The sequence below is a fragment of the Nicotiana sylvestris genome, chromosome 6, assembly GCF_000393655.2.
Source record: "Nicotiana sylvestris chromosome 6, ASM39365v2, whole genome shotgun sequence".
NCBI classification, from domain to species: domain Eukaryota; kingdom Viridiplantae; phylum Streptophyta; class Magnoliopsida; order Solanales; family Solanaceae; genus Nicotiana; species Nicotiana sylvestris.
The window spans coordinates 13773843-13792201 of record NC_091062.1 but is presented as its reverse complement, the minus strand read 5'-3'; positions in this window follow the sequence as shown (position 1 = coordinate 13792201).

Here is an 18359-nt window from a genome sequence, read left to right as displayed (position 1 = left end):
ATTCATCGGGTTATGCCGAAAGGATTCATCGGGTTATGCCGGAAAAGGTCTACGGGTTATGCCGGGAAGATTCATCGGGTTATGCTGGGAAAAGGTAAGAGTCCTCGGGTTATGCCGGGGATTTGGATAGAAAAAGCTCCTTGGGTGATGCCAGGGAGATCCGTGGTTTATACCGGGATAGTTGAGGAATGAGGTTCTATGTTACCATGATTTGTTTTTCTTCTGGGGATTTTCATTTTCCTTTCTTGTCTTTATTTTTATTATTTTTATTTATTTTTTATTTTTTATTTTTATTTTTTTATTTAAAAAATGCATGAAAGAATTCCGGGGAAACTTACTTTTGGTCGTTTTCCTGCTGCAAAGCTGTTTCGTCGCTCGCGCGCTTCATTTCTTTTGGGCTAACCTGCTTCTTGCATGGTTGCTTTGGATTGCACCTGTCTCAATTTTCCTAAGCAAAGAAAAATTGTCAGTTTGAAAACGATGGTTGATTCGGTGGCCTTGATCTTTCCAATTGCTTGGTCTTGGACTAATTCCTGTTGAAAAACTTTGCCATTGATTGGATTCACAGGCGACCCGTTTTAAACTGATCAGACTCGCATTTCCGGATTTGTGATGATTTGTTCGTGTAAGGCTTTGGTTCTTTCATCCCATTCTGCTTGGGGATTCTTTACGAGGCCAACTCAGTGGGGATTTTTTATTGGGGAGACTCTGTGGGGATTTGTACAAGGCAGACTTGTTGGGGATTTGCTGGGCAGACTCTTTGGGGGATTTTTACAAGGGAGACTGGGATTTTTACAAAGGGAGACCCTGTGGGGATTTGTCGATTTTGTGTCAGGGATTTTGATCCTCAAACCTAAACTGCAGTGGCTAACCGTGTGGGACTTAACCTTTCCAACTTATTTTTGCCTTTGTAGGCTTTTCTTTTCTTTCGAAGTCTTTACTTTGGAAGCAAATCAACTACCATGGTCAGTCGGGATGGGACTGAGGCCGCGCATTTTCTTTGACTCTTGCCAGGCGGGGCCCTGTGAAACCGGTTCTGCCACCTTTTCTTTGTAATTGTTACGGAATCAGAGTTAGATCGAAAGGGATTCAAAGAAAACTATGCAAAAGGAAAGCATATGAGTTTAAAGAGAAGTGTCCCTTTCGGGGGAAAAGGACTTATCTAGAGTGCATGCTGGCTTCAAACTGACATGACATGCCTTTTGGACTGGATGTCCGATCCGTATCAAACTCCAGCTTCTCATGAACCTATTGATCTGGGTTTCTAAACCGGAGAACCTTTCCAGGACTTTCAGTGATGAAGTATCCTTTTTTCGGTCGACCACGCCCTTTGCGGGTTTTCGCTAATCGACCTCTCTCATTTTTTATTTCTCTACTCTCATCGCCTCATGGTGCCCGAAGGTTTTCACCGATAAGAATTTCTCACTTTATTCTTCTCGATTTGATTTCTATCAGATTCCAACAATGATGTTTTCCACTTTCCTGTCTTTGCCGATTGATTAGAAGGACTTGGACAAGGTTTGGGGTGAAAAGAATCGGGATTGAACTACAACTTTGGAACCTTTTGGGCGGGATCATTGCCGAACCATTATAACTTCTGCCCCAGTTTCACTTTTGGGGGACTTCTTGGATTTTTGTTTGGGTGTGACTGAACCCCAAGGAGAGGTTGCCTACGTATCCTTTCGGAATCAAGTCAAACGTAGTTCAGGCCACTTTTTTTTGGAATTTCTTTTTGTTTTTCTGCTTTACTTTGTTTTTCACTTCCTTTTCCTTTTCTCATTTTCATTGTATTTTTTTTTCTTTCTTATATATATATATATATATATTCTTATTATTTTTTTTCTAATTCTTTATTCTTCCCTTTTTTTTATTTGTCTTTTTCATTTCAATTTCTCTTTTTCTTTCATTTTATTTTAATAATATTTTCAGGTTCCAAAGAGGGTAATCAAAGAAGAGTAACCGGCTCAAATTGGTTTGCAAAGGGTTGATAGTGTTTGGGTAGCGAGAATGAAAGCCTTCGTCATCTCAAACTGTGCGAAAACATCGCCGGAGCGATTTAGGCATAGTACTGCATCTGCTTTCAAAGCGGGGTCGGCGTCATTTCTTTTGACGTCACCTAGATACAAATGCTATTCTTGGCAATATTTTCCAATGACGTATGGACCCTTCTTTGTCGGTACAATTGCTCGTGACAAACCGCAATCATTAAGGTTAACATTCCGTACGGATCTAAACCCATTTACTGTCCTCAAACTCTGTTTTAGTGACGGTCATTTTCCAAACCATGAACCAATTTTCTTTAGTTGTCCCTATTTTCTCCAATTCTTTATATTTCAAATTTTGACTCATTATTTGAAGTCTGACGGAGTTCTCGGGATCTGGGCATGAAGTCCGCAAGCATGTCATGTTATTTAAAGCTGCATCATCAGAATTGAAGAGAACAAAAAAAAGAAAATATAGCAGATCTCTTGAAAAAGAAACTGAGCAATGAAACATGATTTCATTTCTTGGAATTTTGGGAAGATAAAAAAAAGTTGACATTCAGGAAATTAAAAACAGGAATCTAAAGAAAAACATCTGAGTCACACCCTGGGGTAGCTCGTGATGCAGAGAAAGTGGCAGGACGGGTCCATTAGGACTTCCGTTCGATCAGGAATGGCGTAGCCTTCCAGTTTTGAAGCTTGGCGCTTGGTCTCATGTATGATACCTCAGCGGTGCTAGTGCCCTCTCCTGGCTGGACCATGTGTGTTTCGCATAACTTATACCTCATCGCCTCACATGTTCCCTCGCTCTCTTCGAGCGTGAACACCTTATCATCTTCCTCTTTACTGTACTTTGGCTTCTGTGGTATGCGTCCAATAACCACTGGCTCATTCAGCCGAGGTGGTTTAATTGTCCCCCATACCACATAGGTCTGCTTGGATACATCAATTTTCTTTTCTGGTTCAGTCTCGGTGATTTTACTCTTCTTTTCCCCTTTCTCTTGCTTCGGGGTGGCCTTGGGCTTCCTTTCTGATTTAGCAATAGCAATTATGGCCTTAAGTTCCGGATCAAATTCCTTGTCTTCCCAAATCATCCCAATCATCGGCCCATTGTTGTGGGCGGGCAGCGGATTATTGGTCACATTTGGGACATCCTCGTCTTTCAACACAATTTTCCCTTGCTCTAACAAATTCTCTACCGCTTGTTTCAATGTCCAACAGTCGTTTGTATCGTGCCCTTCTACCCCTGAATGGTATGATGGTGATTCTGGGTTTTGCCCGTTTGGTGGTATGGGTTGCAACAAATTCATCTGGACAAGCTTAGGAAATAGGGCGGAGTAGGGTTCACCGATTGGTGTATAGTTGGGTCTCCTGGGTGGTTCCCGAGGACGGAAGTTATTTTGGGAAGGCCGAGGATTGTAGCGGTTTCGGTAAGGAGGCTGATTCTAGGAGGTGGAGCTTGATTTCTGTTAGCCTGTGGTTGCGGTCGGCTGAAAGGTTGAGCGTTCATAACCGCATAAAGTGGTGGAGCATAGACCATATCAGAATGAGGATAGTAGTGTTGAGGGGTTATTTCAGAGAACACAGGTCTAGGGGCCCGGTATCTTTTTCCCCATGATGCTGCCATGGTTGTTTCTTCTCTTGTCCTATTCTTTGCCATTCCTCCGGACCCGCCTTGGATGGCTTGGGAGGTTGCTCTAATGGATGCCTGACTTAAAATCCTACCTGTTTTCAAACCGTGTTCCACCATGTCACCAATTTTGATGGCCTCTGCAAAAGGTTTTCCCATGGCCGACATCATGTTCTGAAAGTAATCGGGCTCTTGGGCTTGCAGGAAGACAGTGACTATTTCTATCTCATCCATTGGAGTTTTCACTCTTGAAGCTTGTTCGCGCCACTTAACTGCATATTCTTTGAAATTTTTTGAGGGTTTCTTCTTTAGATTTGTCAGAGAGTTCCTATCTGGAGCAATATCGACGTTGTACTGGAATTACCTGACGAAATCTCTAGCAAGATCATCCCAGATGTACCAGCGAGACATATCCTGGTCCATGTACCACTCAGATGCGATGCCAACCAGACTTTCTCCGAAATAGGCCATGAGTAGTTCTTCCTTTCCACCGGCTCCCCGCAGCTGATTGCAATATCTTTTGAGATGAGCAATAGGATCACCATGCCCATCGTACTTCTCGAATTTTGGGGTTTTGAATCCCAATGGCAGGTGCACATGAGGGAACATGCATAAATCGGCATAGGATACACTTTTCTGTCCGCTCAAGCCTTGTATGCTTTTGAGACTCTGTTCCATACTCCTCATCTTTCTGGTCATTTCCTCTTGTTCAGGCGTTTTCTCGGCTTTCTCCTGTCCTGCGATAAACTCGTACCGAGACGGCTGAGGGTAAGCGTTGGTAGTGAACTGACTAGGTTCCAATGGAAGAGGTGGTGCTTGAAATGTGAAGGATGATGAATCGAAGTTATGCCTGGGTAAAACAGGTTGTGCCGTGGATGAACATGGTGGAGCAGTGAATATGTTTGAAACCGCTCCGGTAGCTAACACCTGGGGGCGAGACTCAGAAGGTGTTCCAGTAAAGTAGGTTGAGATGGTAGGAAATCCCAGTGGGGTATTTGGATAACTTGTGGGGATGTTGGAGGTCCCACTTGCCCTAGGAAAAAGCTCAGGGAATCCAGGGATCGCACTTGGTGGCTCTTTTCCATTGGCCCAGGCGTCCCACATTTCCATCATGCGGAGACGCAGAATCCTATTTTCCTCGACAGTTGCTGACTCAGAAGTTGGGATGACTGAGATTGAACTTTCCTCCGAAATAGGAATCGTTGGCAGAGGAATTTCTGAAGACATTTCGACACTTCCCTTCGACCTTGTGAAATATGTATGAGCAATTCCTCTTGATTTAACGACGGGTGGCTGAACGTTTCCTTTTGATCTCGTGAAGTACGTATGAGAGGCCAGATTACCACAAAACCAAACCACTTTTCTAGGAACCTGAACTTATCAGCAAACATGACGGTTAGTTTAAAACAAATAACAGACAGGTAATCTCACATTGGGGTGTGATGCACCTATACAGTCAGGGGAGTTTCTACATGCTTGCAACAAAGACATGTGTCATTCTGGCTTCTCCTTAGGCTTTTTCTTTTATTTATCACCATTTTCTTTCTTTGTTTTTATTTTATTTTATTATTTGCAGTTAAAAATGTGACCGGATCCGATGAGGATTGCCTACGTATCACGATGCCGCGTGAATCAGATCTTGCGTAGTTCGGGAATCGAAAATGGAGTAACTAAACTAAACCCTTTTTTTTTTGAATTTTTGAAAGAAATGCTTTAAAAGAAGAAAGAATTTTTTATTTTATTTTGTTTTTTAAAGACTTCTAAAAAAATTATTTGCTTTTGACTTGAACTTTGGAATTTTTTTTTTTTTTTTTAACAAAAAAGAAAAATGTGTTTGGTTGATGATTTTTTTTTATTTGTTTCACCTTTTTCTATGGAAGAAAGAATATATATTTTTTTTGATTTATGATGTTGCCTCTTAAATTTTTTGAAAGAGGGACTTTTAAGAAAATGATGTGGAATTTCTGAGCTTTTATTTATTTACAAAAGCACTTTCTAAAGAAAAGCCCTAATATTTTTGGAATTCAATTTTTCAAATATTTTTTTTATGGACATTTACAAAAGAAAGACTAAAAAGAAAAGAGTATTTTTTTGGATTTTTGTTGCTGATTTTTAATTCTTATTTCATTTTTTCGTATGAAAGACTTTAGAAATAAGGAAACTATATTATTTTTTTATTTGAGTTTAAAGAAAACTTCTATATTATTTTTTATTTCTTTTTTTTTTTGCATTTTCTAAGGAAAGATTTATAAAGAAGGAACTAAAGGAAAATATTTTTGGATTTTTTTTTAAAATTGGGGTCGGAACCGATGAGGTTTGCCTACTTATCTCACATACGGTGAGAATCAGACCCGCGTAGTTCGGTTCGATCAGGCGTAGAGTAAATAAACTAAACCCCTTCTGACTACAATCTTTTAAAGAAAAGAAGAAAAAAATATTTTTCTGGATTTTTATATATATTTTTTCTTTTTCGAAAAAAAAGACTAAGGAAATATTTATGAATTTTAAACTTCTTTTCACTCTTTTTTTTTTTGGGAAATTTTCGAAAATCTTTTAAAGAGATACTACAAATGAAACAATATTTTTTTGAGTTTTGAATTTTCTCCCTTTTTTTTAAATAAATACCTTTTTTTTTTTTTGAAAGTGATTAAAAGGAAATTTTTTTTATATGTTTTTTTTAATAAATCAAACTAGAAGACAATTTTTTTTTTCATTTTTTTCTTTTCTTTTTTTTAAAAGAAAATTCCGGCGAGGTTTTGATACTACTTGTACATTGGTTTTATTTTTCCAAAAAAAAAAAATAAGTAATTATCTCCCTACGCTGTTATTTTCCTTTTTTTTAGAAACCGGTCAGCATGACTGAAGCAGATAAATGCGCAAAACAGACGGGATGCAGCAGGATGGTCTTTTCATTTCAGGTTGCCTGTCCTAGATGGACCCAACCCCTGTGTTGAGTCCCCTACGTCAAATGCAACATGATGCAAATAATCGTTCCTACTAGGGATCCAGCATGAGGTTTCGTTATGCTAGGTTTATAACCTGGGTAGATGTTGTAGACTGTGTACCCGAGCGGACAACTCGAGTCGAGGAGGGGGCTACGTACCGGAGACCCGCGAGATCGTCCGGCTTTGTAACTTGTCCGACCTCTTTCTTATTTAAGGTATTGACACTAACAGAATGGGGAGTCTCGACCAGCGAGCTTCACCCCGGAGGTAAGGAGAGAAGGGTTTCGGCACAGTTTATATACAGTTCAAAGCGGTAAAAGACAACATTTAGCACGTTATGCCAAAAGCAATGTAATAAAGATCAGATAATAAAGCCAAATATAACAATTATTCTAAGCTCGAATTCTTGAACCCTGAACCAAAGGTTCTGGTTAAATCCCCAGCAGAGTCGCCAGAGCTGTCACACCTCCTTTTTGCGCGCCCGCCCCGAAGGGTTGAATGCGCGAGGGAGTTTTTCCAATTTAAGTGACAATATTCGAAATGGGATTATTTAATTCAGAGTCGCCACTTGGGAAAGGTTTTTGGTGTCCCAAGTCACCGGTTTATCTTGAATCCCAAATCGAGGAAAATATTCGACTTTCCAAATGTAGTCTGCGAACCAGAAATTCTAAGTAAGGAATTCTGTTGACCCGAGGGAAGGTGTTAGGCACCCTCAAATCCCGTGGTTCTAGCACGGTCGCTTAAATTGTTATAATGGCTAGATATCTGATTTAATACATGTTATAAACTTATGTGCCAATTTATCCCTTAGCCGCTTTTATTATTATTATTATTATTATTTATTTATTTATTGTTATTATTTTACGAAGAATTGCAATATTGTGAAAACGTATTTCAAATCACGTCGCAATCAATGCACCCGTGATTATCGACACATTTCGACTCCGTTGAGATTTAGATTTGGGTTACATAAATGCACACCCGTATTTAAGAAAATAACATTATTAAATACGCGCCTAGAGCGACTAGCGTATCATTATTTTGGGTAGGGCCGTGAAATTTGCTAAAACGGCTCCTCCCTAATTCTAAGCGATTAAATGTACATTTATTGAGGGCCCCGCAATCTATACATTTCATTAAGCGAGGCTCATCTCATTTATTTTAAATGGACAAATCTTAAAACGACTACATTTTTCTATAAAAATTAGTCTCTAAAATAAAGAAAGAAAATCCTAATTAATTACTAGCTTTTTATTATTTTAAGAAAACATGACATGCTAATTGCTTGATTAATACAAATATTGATGAAAAAGGAATTTTACTCTTAATTTCGAAATTATAAATAAAATAAAAATTCAACAACTAATATTCAAAATAAACAAATATAGCTAGATTAAAACTCAGCATTGTTATTTTTTTAAAAAAAATATTATTGAGATTAATTATTCACAATCATTTGAAACTAAATTTAACCATAATTACTAAAGCTTATTAGAAAGTTTATTAGACTTAAACGTTCTCTTAATCTTGCTTAAGCTCAAGTCATGCCTTAATGCCTAATTTACGATGTTTAATTTAAATTCGTGTCTTAGCTAAATTTAGCTACTTGTTCATGATCAACCTATAATCTTGAAGCCTTCATAACTAGTGAATTAACCTATTTTGCCGAACTGATTTATTACAGACTAACTTATGATATTATTTTCTTATTCCAGTTATTATTTAGTAATTCATGAAATAGCTTAAATACAATCAACAAAAGGAACAAAGAAATAAAAACGAAATTAAAACTTCAAATTTTCATTCTTCATATGTATTCACGCTTCATATTTCGGATTACAATAAACAGCTTTTCAGTTGTGTACCTGATATTGGAAGCAAAAGAAAATGAATATGAGAATCAGCAACAGCAGTAAAATCAGTACAACACAGCAACAATAGCCCAGCAACAGTAACAACCCAGTAACAGACCGGTGGAGTAGTAATCCAAAAAAAATACAAAGCTTCCCGCTTTTATGAAACAACAATTAATTTTGATTTCAAACAACAAAAGAAAGCAGAAAATTTTTTTAGTTTTTTTTTATTTTGAAAGCTTAAATATTTTTCGGAATTTTCTATCTCTTAAATGTTCAGCCCTTTTCTCTCTCTTATTTTCAGATTTGTTTCTCTCTCCCGTTTTTTTTTGTCTGTGTATTTTTTCTTCTATCTTTTGTTTTCCTCCCCCCTATTCTGATTTCAAGACCTCTTCTTATAACCCATCCCATAAACTTTTCAATTAATTAAAATCCATACTTTTTCTCTACCCAACCCATTATCTTCCCACTCATCCCCATTACATTAAATAAACATATCACACCACCCCATTATATTTTGTCCCCCATGCCTAACATAAAATAATGCAAGATTCCCCCTTTAAATTAAATCTTGTCCCCCCTTTATATTAAATAACCATATCACAACCCACCCCATTTTATTTTGTCCCCCATGCTTCATATAAACAATTACAAAATGTACAATTCCTAAACTACCCCTCTGACCCTATTGCAAATTACTATTTTACCCCCGAAAGTACTATAAATTACCAAACTACCCATCAGCTATAACACATCAATTAATCAAACTTAACCAAAATATAGACAATATGATCAATTTCTAACAATGTTCAAACAACAATATGAACACGGATGAACATCATAACAACAATATCACATGAACACGATTTTAACAACATTTCAACAACAAATCACATGAACACAAATTGAACAACAAAGAACAACTAAAATTTGATTGAACAATATTTTAGCAACAAACAATCCTATTTTCGGATTCAACAACAACAAACAAGTATATTTAGATTTCTAAATTCAATCATATTGAACTTAAAATCAATTCTAACAACATTACAACCAACAATTCCTATATTAAACTTTATGAGACAAATTCAAGAAATAATCACAAATGGTAAACAAGAAATCAAGCTATACAAATTTCGGATTCAAGAACAATCAAACAAAGTATGAACATGAATTAAAACTATATTAAACAACAAGCATGACGGATTCAAACGATTAAATCAATATATTTCCTTCAACACAACTAAATTCTTTTTTTAGACAAATAACAATATTTGTTGTTAGAAACAAATATGAACTTAAACTTGAACTTAACAATATTAACAATTTCTAAAAATACATAAACACATGAAACAAATTGAAGAAATAATCAATTAAATTTCAATTTGAATCTAACAAATATCAAACTAACAAATATTTATTCTAACAACAATACAAACATGAAATAAACATGAAAAACCACTAATTAAATTTCCATTTGAAATCTGAAAATTAATTTAACAAAACATATGAACATGAACTAAAAATTAATTCAAACGATAAACAAAACAAACATTTGCCGATTTTAGATTCGAAAATATTAAAGCAAAATATGGACAAAATAAAACTCAAAAACTACTAACCGGATCGAAATGAAATACGTACGGACTGTTTCGACGAACCTCTCCGGATTCGACGACGAACTCAACGACGAACTCACCTTCCTTGTAAACTTTGACGAACTCAAAACGACGCTCGACGACCTCGACTAAAACTCAACCGAGCAGCTCGTCTGAAGATACAACAGCTGGAATGATGAAGTGAAGTAGCAATGGGAATTGATGCGACGAGCAGCAGCAACAAATGGAGTAGCAGCTGCGGCAACCATGACGGAGAAGCTGCCGCGAAACAGCAACGCCGGGGAGCTGGACGCGGCGAGAAGCAGAAACAGGCCGGAACGCAGTAGCAATGGTAGAAACGGGCAGCAGTGGCACGTTTGAACGATGAGGAAGCAGCTGCGGCGAGCAGAAGGAGTAGAAGAAGCAGCCGCGATAGTAGGGTGAAGCTGGTCAAGGGTTTTCCAGCGTGACTGGGGTTGTTGGTCGTCGACTGTGGGCGGGGTTATGGGTGACGAATGGTTTAGACGGAACAAGGAAGAAGATGACGGGATCTCAACAAATAAACATGGGAGCTTGTGAAGGAACAGAAGTGAAGAAGAAGAAGATGACGACGGGCAGCCATGGGAGCTCGGAGGGCAGCTTCGTTGTTGCGTCAATGGCGGACGTGAAGCTGGAACTTGTTGGACGAAAGGTGGTGGTCCGGCTGTGTCGACGGAGCAGGAAGGGGTGTGTGGGGGGCAGCCATGGATGGGGTCTTGCTTAAGGAAGAAGAAGAAGAAGAAGAAAGATAGCAAGGGGGCGGGTGAGTGTTGGTCTCTTTTAGGGTTTTTCTTTTATTTTTTTTTGTTTTGTTTTGTGTCTTTGAAATGCAAGATAGGGGTATTGGGTATTTTGGGTTATGGACTGGGTCGACCCAGTTTGAAATGGACTGGGTTGTAGGGAAGATTGGGCCAATTTTTGGGCCTGTGACTTGAAATTGAAGAAGAGGCCTAATTCCGACTTTCTTTATATTTTCGCTCTCTTTTCTTCTTTTATTTCTCTAAAACTAAATTATAAAAATACTTAAACTATTATTAAGAACTAAATTAAGTTATAAAAGCGCAAATTAACTCCCAATAACAATTAACGCACAATTAAGTATTAATTAAGCATAAAATTGTATATTTGGACATTAAATGCTAAAATTGCAAACGATGCCTATTTTTGTAATTTTTAATTTTTGTAAAACAAATTTAATTACTAACAATTGTAGAATTAAATCCTACATGCAAAATGCGACATATTTTTGTATTTTTTTATTAATTTATCAAATAAACACGCACAGACAAATACAAATAATTATTCAAAATATCACAAAATTGCACACCAAAGAAAAATCATTTTATTTTTGAATTTTTTGGGAGTAATTCTCATATAAGGCAAAAATCACGTGCTTACAGTGGGCTTCTTCAAGAATAGCATGTCTCAACCCATCTACGTCTGCTACACATAGCCTGTCGCCCATTCGAAGAACACCATCACTTTCAACAATCATATCCTTGCTTTTACTGGCTAAGACCTCATCTCTGTATTTACATAATCGTTCATCCTCACATTGGGTGGCCTTAATGCGCTCAACTAATGAAGACTTAGCCTGAGCACAAGCCAACAATGCCTCTGAATTTTCGACACTAAATCTGATACCTGTATCTTCTAATCTCTGAATATCTTTGGCCAAAAGTCTCTTTGTAGGGGCTATATGTGCCAAACTCCCCATAGATTTTCTGCTCAATGCATCAGCTACCACATTGGCTTTTCTAGGATGACACAAAATAGAACAATCATAGTCTTTGAGTAGATCCATCCAACGACGCTGCCGAAGATTCAGATCTCTCTATTGAAAGATATACTTCAGACTTTTATGATCAATATAAATCTCACAAGTTTCGCCGTATAGATAATGCCTCCAAATTTTTAGAGCAAATACCACTGCAGCCATCTCCAAATCATGTGTAGGATAGTTTTACTCATGCCTATTCAATTGTCTCAAAGCATAAGCTATCACACGACCATTTTGCATGAGAACACATCCTAATCCCATCCTTGAGGCGTCATAAAATACTGTAAATCTTCCAGAACCTAATGGTAAGGCTAATATTGGTGCAGTTGTCAAACATGTTTTGAGTTTTTGAAAGCTCTGCTCACATTCCTCCGTCTACTAAAACTTTGCATTTTTCTATGTTAGCTTGGTCAGCGGTGCTGCTATTCTGGAGAAATCCTGCACAAAACGCATGTAATATCCTGGTAAGCCCAAAAAACTGTGAATCTCTGTAGGAGAAGTAGGTCTGGGCCATTTCTGCACAGCTTCAGTCTTCTTAGGATCTACCATAATTCCATCTTTGGATACAACATGCCCCAAAATGCTACCTAGTCTAGACAGGATTCATACTTCGAGAACTTAGCATAAAGCCGATGTTCTCGCAATGTCTGCAACACAACCCTGAGATGATTCTTGTGTTCTCCTTGGCTACGAGAATATATCAGGATATCATCAATAAATACTATTACAAATCTATCCAGAAACGGCTTGAACACCCTATTCAATAAATCCATGAATGTAGCTGGAGCATTTGTCAGTCCGAAAGGCATCACAAGGAACTCATAGTGCCCGTATCGAATTCTGAAAGCAGACTTAGAAATATCTTCATTTTTTATTCTAAGTTGATTAAAACCAGAACGGAGGTCAATCTTTGAAAAGTGGGCAACTCCTTCTAACTGATCAAACATGTCATATATACGAGGCAAAGGATATTTATTGCATATTGTTATCTTGTTCAACTGCCTGCATTCAATGCACATTCTCAGGGATCCGTCTTTCTTCTTTAAAAACAGTACAGGTGCACCCCATGGTGATACACTAGGTCTAATTAATAAAACCCTTATCTAACAAATCCTGTAAATGTTGTTTTAGCTCCCTCAACTCTATTAGTGCCATTTTATATGGGGGTATCTGTAAGCACGTGATTTTTGCTTTACGAGCAATCGCTCCAAAAGAAAATAAAAATAGTGACAAATGATTTCGCGGTACAATTCTTCGAGTTTTCCGTGACATGTGTTGTTAGTCATTTATGGGTCTGTCCGTTTTGCATCTAGGCATTATCAAACAAAAATACAAAAATGCCTGTCGTTAAAAGAAAATTCAAAAAATGTGTATGTGTGCATCGTTCATTCTCAGCTGTGAGCTAACCATTTTTATTTTTATTTTATTTGTTCATTTTTGTGTTCATCGTTGTGGGTATCACTCAATATGTGTGTAGGTTTATTTTAATTTTTACATTGTTTTAGGAATTTTTGTTTAATTTGAAGAAAATTTCCAATACAATCTGGAGATAGTCCCTGACCGTCTCACGTTACTGAGAACTGGGAAGAAACCCGGGGAAAGTTTTCGCGAGTTCGGGTTCCGCTGGAGAGAACAAGCAGCTAGGGTCGATCCTCCCATGAGAGAGGGAGAGATGGTAGACTATTTTTTGCAGACATTGGATCCAACCTACTTTGGTCACTTGGTGACAACGGTTGGAAAATCTTTCAACGAGGTGGTCAAAATAGGGGTCATGATAGAAGAAGGTTTGAGGTCGGACAAGATCTTAAACTATTCGGCACTTAAGGCCACAACCCAGGCTATTCAAAGCGGCACGGGAGGTGCGTTAAGAAGAAAGAAAGAAGAGGTTGCCACGATCGAGGCAGGCAGTTGGTCCAGGGCTGGCAGGCCGCACTACAACCAACCCAGGCCTCACAGGTCAAACTACCCATACAACCCACCACAAAATTTCTATCCACCTCGAGAACCACATTGTTCCGTACACCAAGCCCAGGTATACACTCAGCCTCCGGTTCGCCCACAATGGCGCGCACCGGCTCCCCAGAACATATATGCACCACCACAAAACACTTACCCTCCACCAAGGGCATATAGAAATCCTTCAGGGGCAGGTTTCCGGGGAAATCCAGATGCCAGAAATGACAGGTTGCGGAAGCAAAGAACCTTCACCGAACTGGGAGAAACCTACACCGCTGTGTTCCACAAGCTGCGGCAATTGGGTTTGGTTAGTCCTGTCCATACTCGGGAACCAAATCCCCCGCCTCAGAATTTGGATCGTTCAATCAGTTGTGAATACTGTTCAGGGATGCTCGGGCACGATACCGAGAAGTGCTGGAAGTTAAGGCATGCCATACAGGATCTTATTGACACCAATAAGATCGAGGTCCAGACACCGGAGGCTCCTAACATCAACCAAAACCCACTGCCAGCGCACCACGAAACTCACATGATTGAGTTGGTGTGTGAGGGAGGAGAATTAAGAAAACCCTCACAAACAGTGATGATGATCCAAGCTGCCCCAAAAGAAGTCTTAACCAGTGGAGGAACAAATGTACAGTCGCAGGGAGAAGGCGTCAAGCCGGTAGTAATATGGGGGAAGAGCCCGTCCGTCATAGCAAGCAAACCCGAGCCAAGCAAGTTGGTAATACCAGGGATCCTGCCCACACCGGCAGTCATGTTGAAAGGGGTATGTGGAGAACGGGTGACCATAAAGCCGGTGGTCCAACTGCCAATGCTTGACAGCAGGGCTGTGCCCTGGAAATATGAAAAAGCAGTGGTGACGTACCAAGGAAAACAGGTGGAAGAAGTCAGTTGTGAAGCGCAAGGGCTGACTCGATCAGGTCGATGTTTTGCTCCGGTGGAGTTAAGAAAAACCAACCCAGTGGCAACCAAGAAGCCAGTGTCAGAAGAAGAGGCTGAAGAATTCCTGAGGAAGATGAAAGTACAAGACTATTCTGTGGTTGAGCAGCTGAGAAAAACACCTGCCCAGATCTCACTATTGTCATTACTCCTCCATTCCGAGGAACATCGTCGGGCCCTGTTAAAGATATTGAACGAGGCCCATGTACCCAGTGAGATTTCTGTAAACCACCTGGAAACCATTGCCAGCAAGATTTTCGAGGTGAACAGAGTGACATTCTCAGATGATGACCTGCCGGTGGAAGGAACGGAGCACAATAAAGCTCTATACCTAGCTGTCAAATGTGAAGACTCGGTGGTAACCCGAGTATTGGTGGATAACGGCTCAAGCGCCAATATTTGTCCATTATCCACCCTGGACCAGTTAAAGATTGACCGTGGAAGAATCCGGGAGAATAGCATCTGTGTCCGGGGGTTTGACGGAAACGGAACAGCCACTGTGGGGGATGTTGTACTTGAACTGACCATTGGTCCGGTCCTGTTTACCATGGAATTCCAGGTATTGGACGCCACGGTATCTTACAACTTGCTGTTAGGACGACCCTGGATTCATGCAGCTAAAGCGGTGCCTTCCACCCTACATCAGACAGTGAAGTTCGAGTGGGAAAGACAAGAGGTCGTGTTGCACGGCGAGGATACAACATGCACCATGGGCGGAACCATTGTGCCTTTCATAGAGACCACTGATGACAAGGGTCCCTGGGTCTACCAGATTCTCGATACAGGGTCGGCCAACAAAATTTCTGAAGGAGAAATCATCCCGCACCCTAGGGTGGCTGCCGCAACAGTCATGATGGTATCAGAAATGCTGGGTAATGGGTTTGTGCCGGGAAAAGGCCTGGGAGTTGAACTTCAAGGGATAGTCCAACCTGTCTCCCTTCCTAAGAATCTGGAAACCTTCGGGTTGGGGTTCAAACCAACCGCAGCAGACAGGAAGGAGGCGCGAAGAATGAAGAAGAGGGTCTGGTTTCTGCCTAAACCAGTGCCACGCCTCTCAAGGTCTTTTGTTAAAGCAAGTGCCAAGGGGTCAGCGATCCCAAAGATTCGAGGACCTTTGATCGGTATAAATGAAGACCTGAATCAGAGTTTTGAGAGGCTGTTCGCGGATGTCAGTATGGTGGAAGCTGGAGAAGGTTCCAGCAGAGCAGAGATACAATTTGTGGGGCCTGAGGCCAAGACCAACAATTGGACGGTTACTCCTCTTCCTGTCCGAGGGAGTCTTGGTAGTAGGCTTTGATTAATGTTTTGTTTGTTTATTTGTTTGATCGGATTATTCAAGGGTGTAATCCAAATTTTACTTTCGTTTTGTAAAAGTGTGAACCCTTTTATCCCGCAAATTTAATAAAGAGTTCTCTTCTTTTGTCTCATTTTAATTTTTGTCTTGTTCTTTTTCTTTCTGAACAGTTCTCTTTTTACTGGTTCTAATGACATGGCATGCACAGCGGATCTTCGACCTAGTCTAATAAATCAATCTGAAACCGACTCAATGATGCAAAAGGTCGTTTGTGACGATGAATCTGAATGTGACGAAGGTGAAGCCTTCGAAGAAATAAACAGAGAACTGTGCCAATTTGAAGAGAAACCCAAGCCTAACTTAAATGACACCGAGGCTGTGAATCTAGGAGACGCTGATAACGTCCAAGAGACCAAAATTAGCATCCACATTGAGCCGAATGTCAGAGCAGAATTGATCAAAACTCTCAGGGAATTCAAAGACGTTTTTGCCTGGTCATATGATGATATGCCTGGATTAAGCACCAATTTAGTGGTTCACAAATTACCCACTGACCCGGCATACCCTCCGGTCAAGCAAAAACTAAGGAAATTTAAAACAGAAATGAGTGTAAAGATCAAGGAAGAAGTGATTAAGCAGTTACAAGCGAAGGTCATTCGGGTCACTCGATATCCCGAGTGGTTGGCCAATGTGGTACCAGTCCCAAAGAAGGATGGAAAAATCAGGGTGTGCGTTGATTACCGCAACCTCAACAAAGCAAGTCCCAAGGACAATTTTCCGCTGCCCAACATTCATATCTTAATCGACAATTGCGCAGGGCGCGAGATTGGATCCTTTGTGGATTGCTATGCAGGTTATCATCAGATCCTAATGGATGAGGAGGATGCTGAGAAGACAGCGTTTATTACGCCATGGGGCACCTACTGCTATCGGGTAATGCCGTTCGGGTTAAAGAACGCTGGGGCAACGTACATGCGAGCAATGACTGCTGTGTTTCATGACATGATACACAAAGAAATAGAGGTGTACGTCGATGATGTGATCATCAAATCTTGGCGTCAGGAGGACCATGTGGCAGACCTAAGGAGATTTTTCCAAAGACTCCGGAGGTATGATATCAAGCTTAACCCGGCCAAATGCGCATTCGGGGTTCCATCAGGAAAGTTGCTAGGATTCATCGTCAGTCGACGGGGGATTGAGTTAGACCCATCCAAAATTGAATCCATCCGAGATTTGCCACCGCCAAGGAACAAAACAGAGGTAATGAGTTTGCTGGGCAGACTCAATTACATCAGCAGGTTCATCGCTCAACTCACAGCAACTTGCGAGCCCATATTTCGGTTGCTGAGAAAGGATGTTGCGGTAGGTTGGACAGCAGAGTGTCAGGAGGCTTTCGACCAAATCAAAGGGTATCTGTCTAATCCACCTGTATTGGTCCCGCCTAAGCCCGGGAAGCCCTTAATTCTTTACCTGACGGTCTTGGAAAATTCATTTGGTTGTGTGTTGGGGCAGCATGACGACACAGGGAGGAAGGAGCAAGCCATCTACTATCTTAGCAAGAAATTCACAGTGCATGAGGTCAAGTACACTCAACTCGAGAAAACATGCTGCGCCCTAACTTGGGTAGCTCAGAAGTTGAAGCACTACCTGTCTTCATATACTACTTATCTCATATCCCGCTTGGACCCATTGAAGTATATCTTTCAGAAACCTATGCCCACGGGAAGGTTGGCAAAATGGCAAATTCTGCTCACCGAGTTTGATATCGTCTATGTGACGAGGACAGCCATGAAAGCCCAGGCACTGGCAGACCATTTGGCAGAGAATCCCGTTGATGAAAAATACGAGCCCTTAAGAACGTATTTTCCTGACGAAGAGGTGATGCATACGAATGAGTTGGAATTACCCGAGGAACCGGGTTGGAAGCTTTTCTTCGATGGAGCTGCAAACGCAAAGGGGGTTGGAATAGGAGCAGTACTCATTTCTGAAACAGGACGGCATTATCCTGTTACGGCTCAACTACGCTTCTATTGCACCAACAATATGGCCGAGTATGAGGCTTGCATTCTGGGTCTGCGCCTGGCTGCTGACATGGATGTCCAAGACGTCTTGGTCTTGGGAGACTCGGACCTCTTGATACATCAAATTCAGGGAGAATGGGAAACACGAGATCTAAAACTCGTACCATACCGACAATGCTTGCATGATCTGAGCAAGCAATTTCGATCGGTAAAGTTCAAACACATCCCGAGAGTTCACAATGAGGTTGCGGATGCCTTAGCCACCTTAGCATCAATGCTGCACCACCCTGACAAAATGTATGTTGATCCTCTGCACATC